We start from the raw sequence: 18,326 nt of genomic DNA, 5'->3' as shown, positions 1-18,326 counted from the left end.
ACGATAAAGTTCTCGGGCGGCCCTTCCGTCCAGCGTTTTTGCTTTTTAGACTCAGGGGGACTCAAAACGTCGAAAAAAAGTGAAATCTGAAAAATTTTTTTTTGCACGATCCTATAACTTTATCTATTATATTATACTACGTATATAGTACGATAAAGTAAAAATTGAAAAAAACATTGTTTAAACAAATTTGATGGGGTATATAACAATTAGTTTATTTAAATAACGCATATTCGTAATGTACGTAAAAAGTACATACAAATTAAAAAAAGAAACAACGAAATAAATAATCGAGAACCAGAGATACAGTTAACAGCTCCTTCCCCCCTCTCATCGCTATCCCAAGTTTCAACGCCAGCCGATTTTAAGGGCCACATTTTTAAGCTTTGTGGACGATTTCCTTGAAAGGAAATCTTTTGTATACTTGGTACGTTAAAACTTTGAAGAATGTTCTTTCAAATGCGGCTAATTTTATTTCTTAATTGATATAAACAAAGCTGCTGTGAATTAAAAAAAGAAGGGGGCTAACTTTGTCCCTAATTGTCGTAGGACAATTGTTTTTCTTTCTAAATGTGTATAAAAATTTAGTCTTTCTAAATATGGAAAAATAATTTTTCTACGGGTAACGATTAAAAAGTTATTCTAATTGTTTATAAGCAAAAAATCGACATGTTTTTGCAAAATAATTTTACACTATTTATAATTATTTTTTGTCATTTTTTTTTTTAAATTAAGTTAATAGCATAAATCTTCTTCTTTCACAAACCGTCCGAAGTATTACTGTAACCTTATCGTTTTCTGACTTATAGTGTTGCAAAAAAAATTAATTTGGGATAAACAAATTAAATAACTTTTAAACAATTTGACCAATTGCTTTGAAATTTGGAATATAATTTAAGCACCAGAAGTCTCAGCATTTCGTGGAATAAGAAAGTTCTAACTTAATTTTTACATAAGTTATGAACATTTATAAAATCTCAAAATTTATGACTTATTTTGAAATTTTCTAAGCAACAAATAAGGATAGACATATGCAGCGAACGCCATATTGAAGTTTTTTATACGATTTATGAGTTTCTTACACTCAAATTTGTTTAAAATGCTTCACTTTTTAGTAATAGACGAAAAAGGCGAAAATTTACCGTTTTTTGGTCTACATTTGTTTATAACTATGTATATCATCAAAATCGGCTGCAGGAAACATATAGGTTAATAATATAGATGTCTATACTACTCAAAAAATTTGGTTTCGGCCTGGAGGGGGATGTGTCACGAGAAAATCTTATTTCTCTGGACTAATGTAAAAAAACAAAATGACAGGTATTTTAAAATAATTGTCAGGTGATACAAACATTGATTATATGCTGTGAGCTGCGCTGGTATCGCCAACTAGCGGATTACTAGTGCAACTTCGGTTGGTAATTTAATCGTGTAATATTTACAAAGCAAAGAAGTAATTAGATTTTAATCGATGGTTAATACACTCGCTAGCACTCAGGTCATTCGATGAATTATACACGTTTGAGGTCTCGAATTTCCTAAATCTGTTGTCCGATTTGAGTGATTTTTTTAGTATGTTATAGCCTTATTAGTTAAGATTATCAATATAACAATATTGTTGGTAAACAGGTAAATGTGATTTTATGCCGGGTGGAACAATCATACTGTGTTTTTCCTTAAAATTTGGACCACTCTGGAATATTATAGCATAGCTAAAATATTGAAATTAAAATTCAATTGTAGCCTTAGGCTTTCTTAACATTTTCTTTTTTAATTAATTTGCTTATGTTGGATAATAAAAAAGTTAGGTACTTTAACAACTAGCCATGTTCTTCATCAATACAGGGTGTTTCTAAATAGATGCGACGACAAACTTTAAGGGGTAATTCTGCATGAAAAAATAATGACCGTTTGCTTTAAAAAGATATGCCCGCAAATGCTTCATTTACGAGATACGGGATCTTAAATTTTTTCTTACAAACTGATGATTTATTTGTTGCTGTAAAACTGGTTGAGATATACAAATGAAATTTAGTAGGTTTTAAGAGGTAGTTATTGCGCATTTTTTGACATACAAATAAGAATTTTATATTCACCATTGGCGTGCATACGGGATGTATCTAAAATGTTTATACCCGTATGCACGCCAATGGTGAATATAAAATTCTTATTTGTATGTCAAAAATGCGCAATAACTAGGTACCTCTTAAAACCTACCAAATTTCATTTGCATATCTCAACCGGTTTTACAGCAACAAATAGATCATCAGTTTGTAAGAAAAAATTCAGTATCCCGTATCTCGGAAACGAAGCATTTGCGGGCATATGTGCAAGCGGAATTAAAGACACGCAAAGATAATGGAGAGAATGTAGTCATTAGATATCAGAATCGAGTTCCATGTATAGTGCAAGCAAAAAACTCGGAAGTAGGGCCTTTCATTGGTACAAATAAATCTAAGTGTCACCCGAAAGAAAATATTGATGCTTTTTACCAAAATGTGCGTGGTCTTAGAACTAAACTAAATGCTCATCAATCAAGTGTTACTGCAAACTGTTACTCTATTATTATATTAACTGAGACATGGTTAACCAACGATATTAGTGACAGTGAGTTGGGGATATTTGATTATAACATTTACAGATGTGATCGAAGCCAAAATACAAGTAATTTGTTAAGAGGGGGTGGTGTGCTGATAGCAGTATTAAAGAATCTTACAAGTTCCATGTTAGACTCCCCAGACAGTATTGAGCAATTATTTGTTAAAATAGGAACAGGTTTGGACACGATCATAATTGCTGCTGTCTATATTCCACCACGTTCTCCATTAAACAAGTACCAGAACTTCTTTACCGCGGTACATTGTATTATGGAAAATCATGAAGAATATGTATGGCTTTGTGGTGTTTTTAATATGCCGTATTGCATTTGGTCAGCCGAAGATTTCTCTTCAGTACCGGTAGCGGAGGTTAGTGAACGGAATCATACAAGTGATGTGGTCACCCTATTAGCAGACTCTTGTGCATTTCACAACTTATATCAGGTGAATGAAGTCCCCAACAACACTGATAGAATCCTAGATCTGATACTATCCACTAATAAAAATACTTCTGTTACATTGAGCGACGACCCATTGGTACTAGCTGATAGATATCATCCTCCATTGAACATTCAGATTAAGAGCAATACGAATCACACAAATGAAAGCAGTCCTCAGAATGATATCTGTAACATCTGTGAATAAGTCGATAACTCAAAAATGCAAACTTTCCGGTATGGCCATTTTAAACATTTTATTAGTTTTGAAGAATAAAAAACTTAAGATTTGACTTATCCACTTATTCACGGATAGTACCTACAGATATATTTTATTATGATTTTAAATCAGCTGATTTAACTCTCTTAAATGACTGTTAAGGTCAAAAAAAAGTATCTAAAAGAAAATTTCCATTATGGTTTACGCCAGAGTTGAAGCAGCTGACAATTCAGAAAAAACAGGCTCACAAAAGATTTAAAAATTCAGGCTTAAGAGGTGTGATTATGTTGATTATAGCATACTTCGAGCTGAGTGTAAAAACTTATCTCAATTGTGCTACCTACAGTTTGTTGAAAAATCTGAATTTTCTTTAACAGATCAAAGAAATATAAAACAGTTCTGGAACTTTGTTAAGAGCAAGCGAAGTGGAAATGAATTACCACCTTTGTTGTTCTTTAAAGATAAAGAATGTCAGTTGGGACCTGATCTGCCTGATCTTTTTGCAGAATATTTTCAGTCATTTACACTGACAAAAATATAAATCCGCAAAGTTAACCCTCATTTAATCATATTTGTATCTCTGATTATAACATTCCTATATCAACCATTTACGAGGAGATGGCTAATATTGACATAACGAAGGGACCAGGTCCAGATGGCATCCCTCCTTCAGTTTTGAAATCTTGTAGTTTTGTTCTTTCACGTCCACTCCATGTTCAATAAATCTCTTGCTTCAGGTATCTTTCCAGATTTCTGGAAAGTGAGTTATCTTACGCCTATCTATAAGTCTGGTAACAGAGCTGATATATCCAACTATAGACCAGTATGCAGTCTTAATTCTATTCCAAAATTATTAGAGAAAATAGTAGCAGCTTATTTGAGATCAAAATTAAGTTTGTCAGTAATAGAAGAGTAGTTTGAGTTTCTTAGCAAAAAATCTGCAGAATTAAATTTAATTACTTTTGCTAACTATCTGTCGGACGTCTTGGATAGGGGCGAGGAGGTTCACGCGATCTACACAGACTTTTCCAAGGCATTCGACAGGGTAAACCACAAAATCTTGCTCAACAAACTAGAAACTGTTGGTATTCAGGGAACAATATTGGAAGGGCTAGCCAGTTATCTAACTGAAAGATGTCAAACTGTAAAGGTAAATAATTACATATCTAAAAATATTCCCAACCCCTCTGGAGTACCGCAAGGACCTGTGACCCTTATTATTTGTATTATTTGTCAATGATATTTCGGACTGTTTTAGATTTGGGGAATTCTTGTTTTTTGCAGATGACCTGAAATGTTACCTCAAAATATCCTCCCCAGAGGACTGTCTTAAACTTCAATCAGATCTGGCCAGACTGGATTAGTGGTGTGAGATCAATGCCATGGATCTAAACATCACTAAGTGCAACTCCATAACTTTTACTAAAAAACTTAATAAAATTAATTTTGAATATAGTATTAAAGGAACACCATTGTCCCAAGTCTCATTAATTAGGGACCTTGGGGTCACAATGGACTCCACACTCTCTTTTGTCAATCACATTGACATCATAGTTTCTAGAGCACTTAGGATGCTTGGATTCATTAAGCGAAGCACACACGACTTTAGGAGTATTAATGCTATTAGAGTGCTGTATTGTAGTCTTGTCAGGCCTTTATTGGAATATTGTTCTTCAGTTTGGAGCCCCCATTATACTTCACACATTCACAGAATTGAGCAGGTGCAGAGAAAATTCCTTAGGTACCTAGCATATAAATCCAATATACCTCGTGTAAATGAATTTTCATATGATTTTGCATTATTACAAGATCATTTTCCCTGCCTACTTTGAAAGTGAGGAGGGATCAGGCAGATCTCAAAATATTTTTTAAACTCATTAATAGCATGGTTGACTGTCCTTCATTGATGTCCACAATGTTGTTTTCAGTTCCATTAAGAAACACCAGATCAGTTAACTTATTTCATCAGCCATTTAGGAGAACCAATGTTGGCCTTAATTCTTATATACCTAGAGTGTCACGAATGGCTAACTGTTATGCTGATAGATTGGATTTTTTTAATGAAAGCTATAGTAAATTTGTGAGCCTGTTAAAGCAAATTGTGATATAAATTTTTCAATGTGATATATTGTGATGTATTGTATTTGTACCTGTCAGTTTTATATTATATCAATGTTGTATTGTTTTATTATTTTAACTTGAATTCCTTTAACTTTATTTTTCTAAGCACTTTTTCGACTGATTTTAGATTGATTTTATATTAAGATTTTATTATTTGATTAATTATATTGAGGTTTTTAAACTGTAAATTATTTATTTATTTATTTTCAACGGGACACTGCCCAATAAGATTACAAGTTTATAAGTCCAATATACATAATACATGTGTCAATAATAATTAAAATACAATAAAATAGTAATAATAAAACAATAATACAATAAAATATAAATATCACAAACTTAATCACATAAATCAGATTCATATATCAAAAAATAATGACTATCCAACAACTACTCAAACAAACATATGTCTGAGGCCAGAGATGAATTCAGACTTCGGTGCAAAGAAATCTAGATCAGGTTGAGTATTTACCCATCTTAGTGCTCGAGATAAAAAGTTGTTATATGCATAGTTGGTTCTATGGATAGGAACATAGAATGTTTGATTTAATCGAGTTCTGCGGAGAGGTACATGGAGACCAACCTGCTCAAGTAGCTGAGGACACAAAACTGTTGAATTAATTATGCCATAGAGCATCCTTGCATCCTTAATTACTCGTCGGTCACGCAATGAGAGAATACCCAATTGGGTTTCAATTTGATAATAATTTAACTGATTTAACTCAAAAGGTATACCCAGTTTATATGCTATGTACCTTAAGAACTTGTGTTGGACTGTCTCGATTTTTGTTATGTAAATATTGTAAGATGGAGACCAAACACAAGAACAATACTCTAGATGAGGTCTAACTAAAGAACAATATAGTAATTTAATTGCTTCAATATTCTGAAAGTCTCTAGTGCATCTTTTTATAAAACCCAGCATTTGTAAAGATTTGGAAATTTTAGATGTATAATGTGATTCAAATAAAAGTTTACAGTCTAAATTAATTCCCAAATCACGAATGTCAGTAACCCAGTCAACAGGAATATTCTGTATATTATAATTATATTCTATTGGGTCTCTCGATCGTCCAAAAGAAATAGCATGACACTTAGATTCATTCAGGGCCATGGCATTCAACATACACCACTCACTCAACCGATCAAGATCATGTTGAAGATTAATACAATCTTCTGTATTGTTGATAATTGTATAAAACTTTAGATCATCTGCAAAAAGCAGAGGTGAACTGTGTCGGAAGCAGTGGTGTATATCATTGATGAATATGTTAAATAACAGGGGCCCCAAATGTGAACCCTGAAGTATTGTACTAGTGTACTAAAAGTGGGCAAGGCCCGTTAATAAATAAATAAATAAATAACTGATTATTCAACATAGAGAAAGTGTCACTGTCATTTTGACAAACCTGCGTCAGATTTCTGTTCTGTTATCTGCATAGGGATTACGAACACTCTACGGCACTACGGTAAAACATGGCGAATATGATTCGTATCAGGTGTTCGTAATCCCTATGCAAATAAGAGAACAGAAATCTGACGCAGGTTTGTCAAAATGACAGTGATACTTTCTCTATGTTGACTAATCAGTTACTTAGTTATAATATGCTCGATATCATCATCATCATCATTCTCTTTGCCTTATCCCTATGCGGGGTCGGCTTCCCTAATTTCATTTCTCCACACAATTCTATCCTGGGTCATATCAATATTAATCCTCTTTACCAACATGTCCTGCCTAATCGTCTCCCCCTACGTCTTCTTTGGTCTTCCTCTCCTACTCCTTCCAGGAATCTGCACTTCAGCTACTCTTCATATTGGATGATTAACGTTTCGACGTTGAACATGACCAAACCATCTCAACCTATGCTCTCTCATTTTGGCATCAATTGGTGCCACACCTAGACTTCCCCTAATATACTCATTTTTAATTTTATCCTTTCTTGTCACTCCACTAATCCATCTAAGCATTCTCATCTCCACCAGATGCATTCGTTGTTCCTCTTTCTTTTTCACTGCCCAACATTCAGTTCCGCACATCATAGCCGGTCTTATGGCGGTTTTATAGAATTTTCCTTTCAGCTTCATTGGAACTTTTCTGTCACACAACACACCACTCGCTTCCTTCCACTTCATCCATCCAGCCCTAATTCTACTGCATGCTTCTCCATCTATTTCTCCATTACTCTGTAATACCGACCCCAGGTACTTAAAACTATTGCTTTTTACAATCAGTTCACCATCCAAAGATATCATTTTATTTGTAGTAACTCCATCTTTAAATGAACATTCCAAATACTCTGTCTTTGTCCTACTAAGTTTTAAACCTTTTTCATCCAGAGCTTGTGTCCACTGTTCCAGTTTTTGTTCTAAGTCTCTTTCACTATTTCCTACTAACACGACATCATCAGCATACATTAAGCACCATGGAATGTTACCCTGTAGTTTCGCTGTTATCTGGTCCAAAACTAATGAGAATAAATACGGACTAAGCACCAAGCCTTGGTGAAATTTATCAGTCTCTCCCACACCTGTCCTAACACTAATTGTTACTCCCTCATACATATCCCTCACAATCTTTACATATGCACCAGGGACTCCTTTCTTATTGAGTGCCCACCACAGAATCTCTCGAGGAACTCTATCATATGCTTTCTCAAGATCAATGAATACCAAAATTATTGAGAGACTTATTAAAACTCGACTTATGTCTTTTATCGTTGATAACAACATTTTATCTCAAAATCAATTCGGCTTTTTAACTAATAAATGTACCACTGATGCCATGTTTTCTGTACTAGATGAGGTTTATCAAGCACTAAACAATAATTTTTATACTGCCACTGTTTTCTGTGACTATGCCAAAGCTTTTGATTGTGTAAATCACGACATCTTGATTAAAAAACTAAATTTCTATGGAATTAGAGGTATTTCTTTGAATTGGTTCCAATCCTACTTGAATAATAGGAAACAACTAGTTAGAGCAAATGATACTGACTCTAGTCTCAAAACATTGTATGTGGAGTACCACAAGGTTCAGTATTGGGTCCTCTTCTGTTCCTTATCTTTATTAATGACATCACTAATTTAAAAATCGATGGGAAAATTTTTCTTTTTGCTGATGATACCAGTATCACTTGGAGCAACTCAACTATAGCATCTCTTCATGAAACTATAACTTCGGATCTACTGACGATAAAGACCTGGTCTGACTCTAATTTACTCTCTTTTAATGTAGATAAAACAGTAGCATTATCCTATAAAGGAGCTCTTCAACCTTTGCCTCTTAATAACAGTCAGATCAGTACCGTTGATTCTGTAAAATTTCTTGGTATTTTTTTAGACAGCAACCTCAAATGGTCCCTTCATATCGATTCGTTAAGTAAGAAACTCGCCTCAGCTTGCTTTGCAATAAGATCTGTCTCAAGGGAACTCAATTTAGCATCTTCTAAAATAACATATTTTTCATTATTCGAGTCTCATCTTCGATATGGTCTTCCTTTTTGGGGTTCTAGTACAGCTGCTCAATTTGATGTTATTTTTAAATTGCAAAAAAGAGCAATAAGGTATCTGTTTGGCCTCAGAAGATCTACACATTGCAGAAGTTACTTTAGGAATCACGGAATTTTAACACTTCCATCTTTATATATTCTAGAAACGGTTTGTTTAATTCGTAAACACCTTCATGCCTTTCCAGCAAGGCCCAATCATCTTTACTCCACCAGAAATTCAATCTTTGATATTTATTTACCGATCCCATGCACTGAGTTAGTAAAGAAATCTATATTATATTTCGCAAAAAAACTTTACAACCATCTGCCTTTACAACTTAAATCTGCAACATCTTTCCCAAAATTCCGTAAACTGACAAAAGCCTATCTATCTGAACGACCATATTATTCAATAGAAGAATTTCTTAATGAATAACTAAGAAAATTGGGTTTCATACGCAGTAGCTTAAACTGTCAATTTCTAATGTTGTATTTTATTTGTTGTAAGTATGTTCAATTTTCAATTTGCAATGTATATAAATTTTGCAATTAATTGTTTTTGTCTTTGGTTTTATATCTTATTTACTGTATATTGACGATGTATCTAATTTTATTGAATTGTAGTTGTTATTTGTTATTTCTTGTTGTTATTATTTTTCTTTTGACTGTATGTAAGCTTTGTCCATAAAATTGTAAAAATTTTCAGTGACAATAAAGCATATTTCTTCTTCTTCTTCTTCTTCTTCTATTTATGAGCGTTTGTTTCTTTACTCCTGTATTTTTCCATCAACTGCCTTATAATGAAAATTGCGTCTGTTGTTGATCTGCCCTGCATAAAGCCAAATTGATTCTCGGATATGTCAGTTTGTTCACGTATCCGTCTATCAATTACTCTCTCCCATATTTTCATGGTGTGGCTAAGCAGTTTTATAGCCCTGTAGTTTGTACACTGCTGTATATCTCCCTTGTGTGTGTGTGTGTGTGTGTGTGTGTGTGTGTGTGTGTGTGTGTGTGTGTGTGTGTGTGTGTGTGTGTGTGTGTGTGTGTGTGTGTGTGTGTGTGTGTGTGTGTGTGTGTGTGTGTGTGTGTGTGTGTGTGTGTGTGTGTGTGTGTGTGTGTGTGTGTGTGTGTGTGTGTGTGTGTGTGTGTGTGTGTGTGTGTGTGTGTGTGTGTGTGTGTGTGTGTGTGTGTGTGTGTGTGTGTGTGTGTGTGTGTGTGTGTGTGTGTGTGTGTGTGTGTGTGTGTGTGTGTGTGTGTGTGTGTGTGTGTGTGTGTGTGTGTGTGTGTGTGTGTGTGTGTGTGTGTGTGTGTGTGTGTGTGTGTGTGTGTGTGTGTGTGTGTGTGTGTGTGTGTGTGTGTGTGTGTGTGTGTGTGTGTGTGTGTGTGTGTGTGTGTGTGTGTGTGTGTGTGTGTGTGTGTGTGTGTGTGTGTGTGTGTGTGTGTGTGTGTGTGTGTGTGTGTGTGTGTGTGTGTGTGTGTGTGTGTGTGTGTGTGTGTGTGTGTGTGTGTGTGTGTGTGTGTGTGTGTGTGTGTGTGTGTGTGTGTGTGTGTGTGTGTGTGTGTGTGTGTGTGTGTGTGTGTGTGTGTGTGTGTGTGTGTGTGTGTGTGTGTGTGTGTGTGTGTGTGTGTGTGTGTGTGTGTGTGTGTGTGTGTGTGTGTGTGTGTGTGTGTGTGTGTGTGTGTGTGTGTGTGTGTGTGTGTGTGTGTGTGTGTGTGTGTGTGTGTGTGTGTGTGTGTGTGTGTGTGTGTGTGTGTGTGTGTGTGTGTGTGTGTGTGTGTGTGTGTGTGTGTGTGTGTGTGTGTGTGTGTGTGTGTGTGTGTGTGTGTGTGTGTGTGTGTGTGTGTGTGTGTGTGTGTGTGTGTGTGTGTGTGTGTGTGTGTGTGTGTGTGTGTGTGTGTGTGTGTGTGTGTGTGTGTGTGTGTGTGTGTGTGTGTGTGTGTGTGTGTGTGTGTGTGTGTGTGTGTGTGTGTGTGTGTGTGTGTGTGTGTGTGTGTGTGTGTGTGTGTGTGTGTGTGTGTGTGTGTGTGTGTGTGTGTGTGTGTGTGTGTGTGTGTGTGTGTGTGTGTGTGTGTGTGTGTGTGTGTGTGTGTGTGTGTGTGTGTGTGTGTGTGTGTGTGTGTGTGTGTGTGTGTGTGTGTGTGTGTGTGTGTGTGTGTGTGTGTGTGTGTGTGTGTGTGTGTGTGTGTGTGTGTGTGTGTGTGTGTGTGTGTGTGTGTGTGTGTGTGTGTGTGTGTGTGTGTGTGTGTGTGTGTGTGTGTGTGTGTGTGTGTGTGTGTGTGTGTGTGTGTGTGTGTGTGTGTGTGTGTGTGTGTGTGTGTGTGTGTGTGTGTGTGTGTGTGTGTGTGTGTGTGTGTGTGTGTGTGTGTGTGTGTGTGTGTGTGTGTGTGTGTGTGTGTGTGTGTGTGTGTGTGTGTGTGTGTGTGTGTGTGTGTGTGTGTGTGTGTGTGTGTGTGTGTGTGTGTGTGTGTGTGTGTGTGTGTGTGTGTGTGTGTGTGTGTGTGTGTGTGTGTGTGTGTGTGTGTGTGTGTGTGTGTGTGTGTGTGTGTGTGTGTGTGTGTGTGTGTGTGTGTGTGTGTGTGTGTGTGTGTGTGTGTGTGTGTGTGTGTGTGTGTGTGTGTGTGTGTGTGTGTGTGTGTGTGTGTGTGTGTGTGTGTGTGTGTGTGTGTGTGTGTGTGTGTGTGTGTGTGTGTGTGTGTGTGTGTGTGTGTGTGTGTGTGTGTGTGTGTGTGTGTGTGTGTGTGTGTGTGTGTGTGTGTGTGTGTGTGTGTGTGTGTGTGTGTGTGTGTGTGTGTGTGTGTGTGTGTGTGTGTGTGTGTGTGTGTGTGTGTGTGTGTGTGTGTGTGTGTGTGTGTGTGTGTGTGTGTGTGTGTGTGTGTGTGTGTGTGTGTGTGTGTGTGTGTGTGTGTGTGTGTGTGTGTGTGTGTGTGTGTGTGTGTGTGTGTGTGTGTGTGTGTGTGTGTGTGTGTGTGTGTGTGTGTGTGTGTGTGTGTGTGTGTGTGTGTGTGTGTGTGTGTGTGTGTGTGTGTGTGTGTGTGTGTGTGTGTGTGTGTGTGTGTGTGTGTGTGTGTGTGTGTGTGTGTGTGTGTGTGTGTGTGTGTGTGTGTGTGTGTGTGTGTGTGTGTGTGTGTGTGTGTGTGTGTGTGTGTGTGTGTGTGTGTGTGTGTGTGTGTGTGTGTGTGTGTGTGTGTGTGTGTGTGTGTGTGTGTGTGTGTGTGTGTGTGTGTGTGTGTGTGTGTGTGTGTGTGTGTGTGTGTGTGTGTGTGTGTGTGTGTGTGTGTGTGTGTGTGTGTGTGTGTGTGTGTGTTTGTATTACATTTATTATGGCATCATGTGTGTGCATTTTGCTACGTTATGGCATCTGCGAGCTTTGTGGCATCATACACGCGACGCCATAAAATTTTAAGTCGATTTTTAGCATCTACGGCATTATATTGTCACAGATGGCGTCATTTTGATATTTTGTAATATTTTGGTGTGTATGACGCCATAAGATGATATCGTTGTACATTCACACACATGTATTTGTTATGGCATCATTCTCGCTGCGTATATAGTGCTGCCCCCTACGATTAAAATAATATGTGCATGAAATAATTTACACTCCTTTGAAACATGATGCCATTAGGTACGAGCTATCAGAAGCGAGTGGTGTGTACCTAATTTGCGGAATTATATCGATTTATACTTTGTTAGTTTTTTGTTGTTGTTGTTGTGGCCGTTATAAAGATAATGTAGTGTGTGTGATGTTATCATGACAATGTACGTAAACTTCAAAAATATCACAGGTCAACCAGGGGCAACTGAAGCTCTAATATATTATATTCTCGAAGGTTTTTGGTGGTTGGTGCACTGAATGTGAATCTGGGGTCAAAATTGTTGTGTCACGTCAAGTTTTCGAGATATCCTAACCTTTATTGTATTATTTTTAATATCTCATTTTTGATAACTTTGAAATAAATGAAATATAAAATGAAAATACTGAAAGCCAAGGGTAAACTAATGAACTACACGCAACATAGAGTATTTAATTTTAGAATGTGACCTAACAGTAAAAAATATAGAAATACCTAAGTACAAAGAAACCTTAGGAAGATAGCAACAAATGAAAGACTAATGGAAAAAGGACAAAAATTGGCTATGGTTTCATAGTTATTGAAGGCATTAAATGGAAATGGAACCAAAAAACAAGCAGAATAGAAAAAGTAACAAACAATGCAGAACCAGCTAGTTCATAAAACTAGCTGAAGAAAACCGTGACCAGACATCTCATAACGCGACAATTCGTAACCGGACAAGTGGTAACGGACAACTCGTAACGGCGACAGTTCGTAACAGCGACACTTCATAACGGCGACAGTTCGTAACTATACAAGTTCGTAACGGACCATTCGTAAACGTCCAAATTTTCCAAATATTCTGTTTATGTTTGTTAACGTGAAAACTAACTGTTATTACAGTTATAATTGAATGTTTATCAATTTAATGAATCAGTACCGGGATGAACATGTTTAATACATTTTATATTTCGTGTTTCAGAATAATATATTAAAAGTCCTTAATAACAAACAAATATTTAAATACATACAAACTTTTAACAATATTTTTAAAAGTTTATCCCTCTCATTGTTCCTTAAATTTACATATACCTAGACAAAGGACTAATGAAGTAATTAATGAAATCTTTAAGCCGGCAACCGTCTTTAGACATTCCCAACTTTTTAAGTAAACATTTTGTAAAGGAAAACAACTTTTCTTCTTCTTCACTTGCCTTGTCTGTTGCGGACGTTGGCTATCATCATAGCAATTTTAAGTTTGTTTGCGGCGTTTCTGAATAACTCGATCGATGTTAGTCCAAACCATTGGTGTAAGTTTTGAAGTCATGAGTGTCTTCTTCTTCCGGGTCCGCGTTTGCTTTCTATTTTACCCTGTATTATTAGTTGGAGTATATAATATTTATCATATCTCACAATATGACCGAGGTATTCAAGTTTCTGTTTCTTAATTGTGAAAGAGATTTCTTTTTGTTTTCCCATTCGGTGCAGTACCTCTACGTTTGTGGTATGAGTCGTCCAGGATATTTTGAGGATACGTCGATACACCCACATTTCGAATGCCTCCAGCTTTCTCATTAATGTTTCCGTCAGTGTCCATGCCTCTGCGCCATACAGCAAGACTGGAAATAAATAGCACTTTTGCAGCCATATTTTTAGTAGGAGAGATATGTCGGATTGGGTGAATATATTATTAATGTTGTTAAATGTTGCTCTGGCATTTCAATTCTAGATCGTATTTCGGCTGTTTGATCCCATTTGGAGTTGACGACTGTTCCAAGGTATATATACGAGTCAACGTGTTTAATTAGTTGGTATTTTATTTTTAATTTCCTGGCAGGTTTTTGAATTTGGCTGACCAGCATCCATTTTGTTTTATTTATGTTGAGGTTAAGTCCTCTTTCTTCACTCGTTCTTTGTACCATCTCCATTAAGATACTGTGAAAAACAACACTTGTCCAAAAATTAAAATTTTGGCAAATCAAGAAAAACTTCGCAGACATCTGTTGTTTTCTATAGAAACATCCAAATGTTCTATGTAGTTTACTCCGGACATCATAGATTTTTACAAAACTAAATGTGTCGGATGGATAAAGAAACTACTATTCTATGAGAAGAATACATAAAATCGAATTTTCTTAAAATGGACATGTATTGTTTTTCAAATAAACGCTTCAATTTTAAAAATGTTTATTCTGATACTGATTTATTAAATTGATTATTTTTTTCACCCGTCAAATTCTGACGTTTTTGCTTTTTCAGCCAATCACCACGCGTCTTTCTAGCCAATCATTGAGTGTAATACTGATAAAACAGCCTCTTCCTTGATAAAACAGTCTCGTCCCTGATAAAACTTAAGGTACCCTAAATTTCACATAATACGTACATACCTTAATTACGAACGACATTGGAAAATCTCATATTAGTTATAAAAATTGTGTTTTTAATAATTGTTCATTTTCGATTTAAACAGTTTTTTATGTATTAACAATATAATAAATAAATTGGTTCATTTTTAAATCATAAAATAATTTATCTATAACCTACTTAAGACATTGATCCTAGTTGTCTTAAAAATATTTCACAGATGCCCGTATTTACTAATAATACATATTGGTTCACAAAATAATCTTTTCAAATACCACTTGTCCTCTAAATTTTGCTTGATAAATTTTTTCGTTTTCATACTTAAACTTCTTTATTTAGGGTAAAATCACTCAAACAAACCGAATAAAGAAATTCGGTTTGTTTTCGTAATTTTACCAAATAAAGAAGTTTTCGTGAAAACAAAAAAATTTATCGATAAAATTTAGAGGACTCGTGGTATTACCTTTGATAAACATAATTTCATTTATAACTGTTTAACAGTTAGTTTCAACGTTAACAAAAATAAGCAGAATAATTCAATTTGGACGTTACAAATTTGTATAGTTACGAACTGTCGCCGTTATGAAGTGTCGCCGATACGAACTGTCGCTATTACGAATTGTAATAATGAAAACCTTGAGAATTAAAGGTTTTAATAAACTAAAATTGTACATACATTATGATTGACAAACTGTGATATAATGATATGACAATGACATGACATTGACATGAGTGAATGACATAATGACAATAATAACAATAATAGTTATGCAGAAAGGAACACCACATTCATCCACGCTGTTAGTTTCTGACATAATCTTGTAAATGGGAAGGAGGCTTTCTTATTCGCTTTTGCAATATCAGTTCTGGGGGAACTGAAGTTGAAGTAGTTGGACCGTCACCAGGAGCAGAAAAAGGTTGTTGAAGTTGACTATCTATGGTATTAATTTCTTCTACACTGTTCAATGGTTCCATGTTTTGATTTATCATGGGGGACTGGTTTTCTACATGTTTTTCATTATCTTCAATAGTTGCCTCATCTACTGCCAAAAGGGAAGTATTTCCTCTCGGAGCTAAGTGTCGGACCGATACTGTGGTTTCATTTCCATTTGGTAATCTGACATGTGCATAGTCTGAATTTGCTTCTAGGAGTTGGACTTCTTCCACCAGAGGTTCATATTTCGAATTTCTAACATGTTTCTTGAGGAAAACAGTTCCAGGAGTACTAAGCCAAGTTGGAATAGATGTACCATTTGTTGATCTTCTGGGATGATTAAACATACGTTCGTGTGGAGTACAGTTAGTAGAGGTACACAGTAAAGATCTAATTGAATGTAAAGAATCAGGTAGTACATCTTGCCATTGGTTTATGTGAAGATTTCTAGATTTAATTGCTAGTTGAACTGTTTTCCAAATGATACCATTATATCTTTCACATTGTCCATTTCCTTGAGGGTTGTATGGAGTTGTATGACTGGAAGCAACACCATGACTTGTTAGGAATGATTTTACCTCAGCAGACAAGAATGAAGATCCTCTATCGCTGTGAATATATGCAGGAGTTCCGAAAGTAGTAAACAACTCAGTTAAACAACTGATGACTGTTGAAGATGATAAATTTGAGCATGGGAATGCAAATGGAAACCTTGAATATTCATCTACAATATTCAGCAGATATTTATTTTGATTGTTAGATGGTAAAGGTCCTTTAAAGTCTATATTCAGTCTGTCAAAAGGTGCTGTAGCCTTAATCAAAGTGCTTTTGTTTTTGTAAAATGTTGGTTTAATTTCAGCACAGATTGGACAAGAAGAGATAGTTCGTTTGACATCTTCTAAAGAATAAGGTAGATTTTTACATCGTATCCAGTGATAGAATCTGGTTATTCCAGGATGACACATTGTGTTATGTAAATTGAATAAATTTTTATCTGACATAGTGGGGTGAATAGCAGCAGATATTCTTGAAAGAGTATCCGCAACAATGTTTTGATTCCCAGGTCTGTAAATAATTTCAAATTTATAGCAGGACAGTTCTATACGCCAACGCATTATTTTCTCATTTTTAATTTTAGATGTTGATTTTAAGTCAAACATAAAAGCAACTGACCTTTGGTCTGTAATAATTTTAAAGTGTCGGCCCATAAGATAGTGTCTCCATTTTCTTATGGATTCCACAATTGCATAAGCTTCTTTTTCAACACTTGAATGATTATGTTCTGTTTTTGAAAGTGTTCTTGAATAAAATGCTACTGGTTTTCCTTGTTGTGTAAGTTGAGCTCCAATGGCAAATTCGGAGGCATCTGTTTCAACTGTAAATATTTCATTTTCATCAACAGAAGTGACTACTGCTTCTACAATGTCCTGTTTCAGCTTTTCAAAGGCATATATTTGAGTTTGATTTAAGGGAAATTCTTTGATATTGACAATAGGATGTATCTTTTCCGAAAATTTGTGTATGAATTTTGAATAGTGGGCGAACATTCCTTGAATTCTTCTTAATGAAGTGATATTTGTTGGTACTGGTAAATTGATAAGGGGTTGCAGTCTTTCAGCATCTGGTTTTATAGTTTTCTTTTCAATAGTATATCCAAGTATATTAATTTGAGTCATGCAGAATTTCGATTTTTCATCGTTTAAAATTAATTTATATTTCCTTGCGATTTCCATAAAGTTTTGTAGATTCTTGTCATGTTGTTCTTTTGTTGTTCCACAAATAGTGACATCATCTAGGAATGCAAATGTATCTGTTAATCTTTCATTCTCTATTATGTTGTTAATCGTTCTTTGAAAACATGCTACTCCATTGGTGACACCAAATGGAATTCTTGTAAACTGATAGAGGTTGCCACATGCTTCAAATCCAGTATAGATTTTCTCATGTTCTAGTATGGGAATTTGATGATAAGCACTTCGTAAATCGATTGAACTAAAGTATTCATATTGAGAAATTTTATTTACTAAAATTTCGAGATTTGGTAAAGGGTAGGCATCTAGTTCAGTAAATTTATTAATAGTTAAAGAATAATCGACAACCATACGTTTTTTATGATTTGTATTACTAGTAACTAGTACTTGTGCTCTCCATGGAGAATTGCTTGCTTCAATAATATTTTCTTTCAATAATTTTTGAATTTCAGTGTCTATGAATTTGGAATCTTCAAAGGAATAGCGTCTTGATTTTACGGCGATAGGTTTGCAGTTTCCTGTTAAATGGGCAAACAGTGGGTATGGTTTTACAATTGCTGTTGTTAGATTACAGATTGAAATTGGAGGTTTCTTACCATCAAAATTGAACTGCACTCCAGAATGTTTATTAAGGATATCATGACCAATTATGACATCTGAGCATAGGTTTTCTAGAACATAAAGTTTAAAATTTTTATAGGTATGTTCAGATATTTTTAGGTTAACAATGCAAAAGCCGCAAACTGGAGAGTTTAAAGATGAGGAAGCCATTTGTACATTTAAATTTGTAGGGAATATTTGTAGTTGATTTTGAATGGCAATACTATTTGAAATGTAACTGTCTGTACTACCAGTA

At 35.4% G+C, this 18,326-nt stretch overlaps 1 protein-coding gene across 1 annotated transcript in view; it reads right to left on the bottom strand.

Annotated features, from left to right (window-relative positions):
* The window catches only part of LOC126879254 (zinc finger protein 235-like), a 47,833-nt gene that overhangs the window by 17,219 nt on the left and 12,288 nt on the right, over positions 1-18,326 (bottom strand). The gene's annotated exons all lie outside the window — the stretch shown is intronic.

Source organism: Diabrotica virgifera, chromosome 1, assembly GCF_917563875.1.
Source record: "Diabrotica virgifera virgifera chromosome 1, PGI_DIABVI_V3a".
Lineage (NCBI taxonomy): Eukaryota > Metazoa > Arthropoda > Insecta > Coleoptera > Chrysomelidae > Diabrotica > Diabrotica virgifera.
This window is presented reverse-complemented; position numbering and strand designations above follow the sequence as displayed.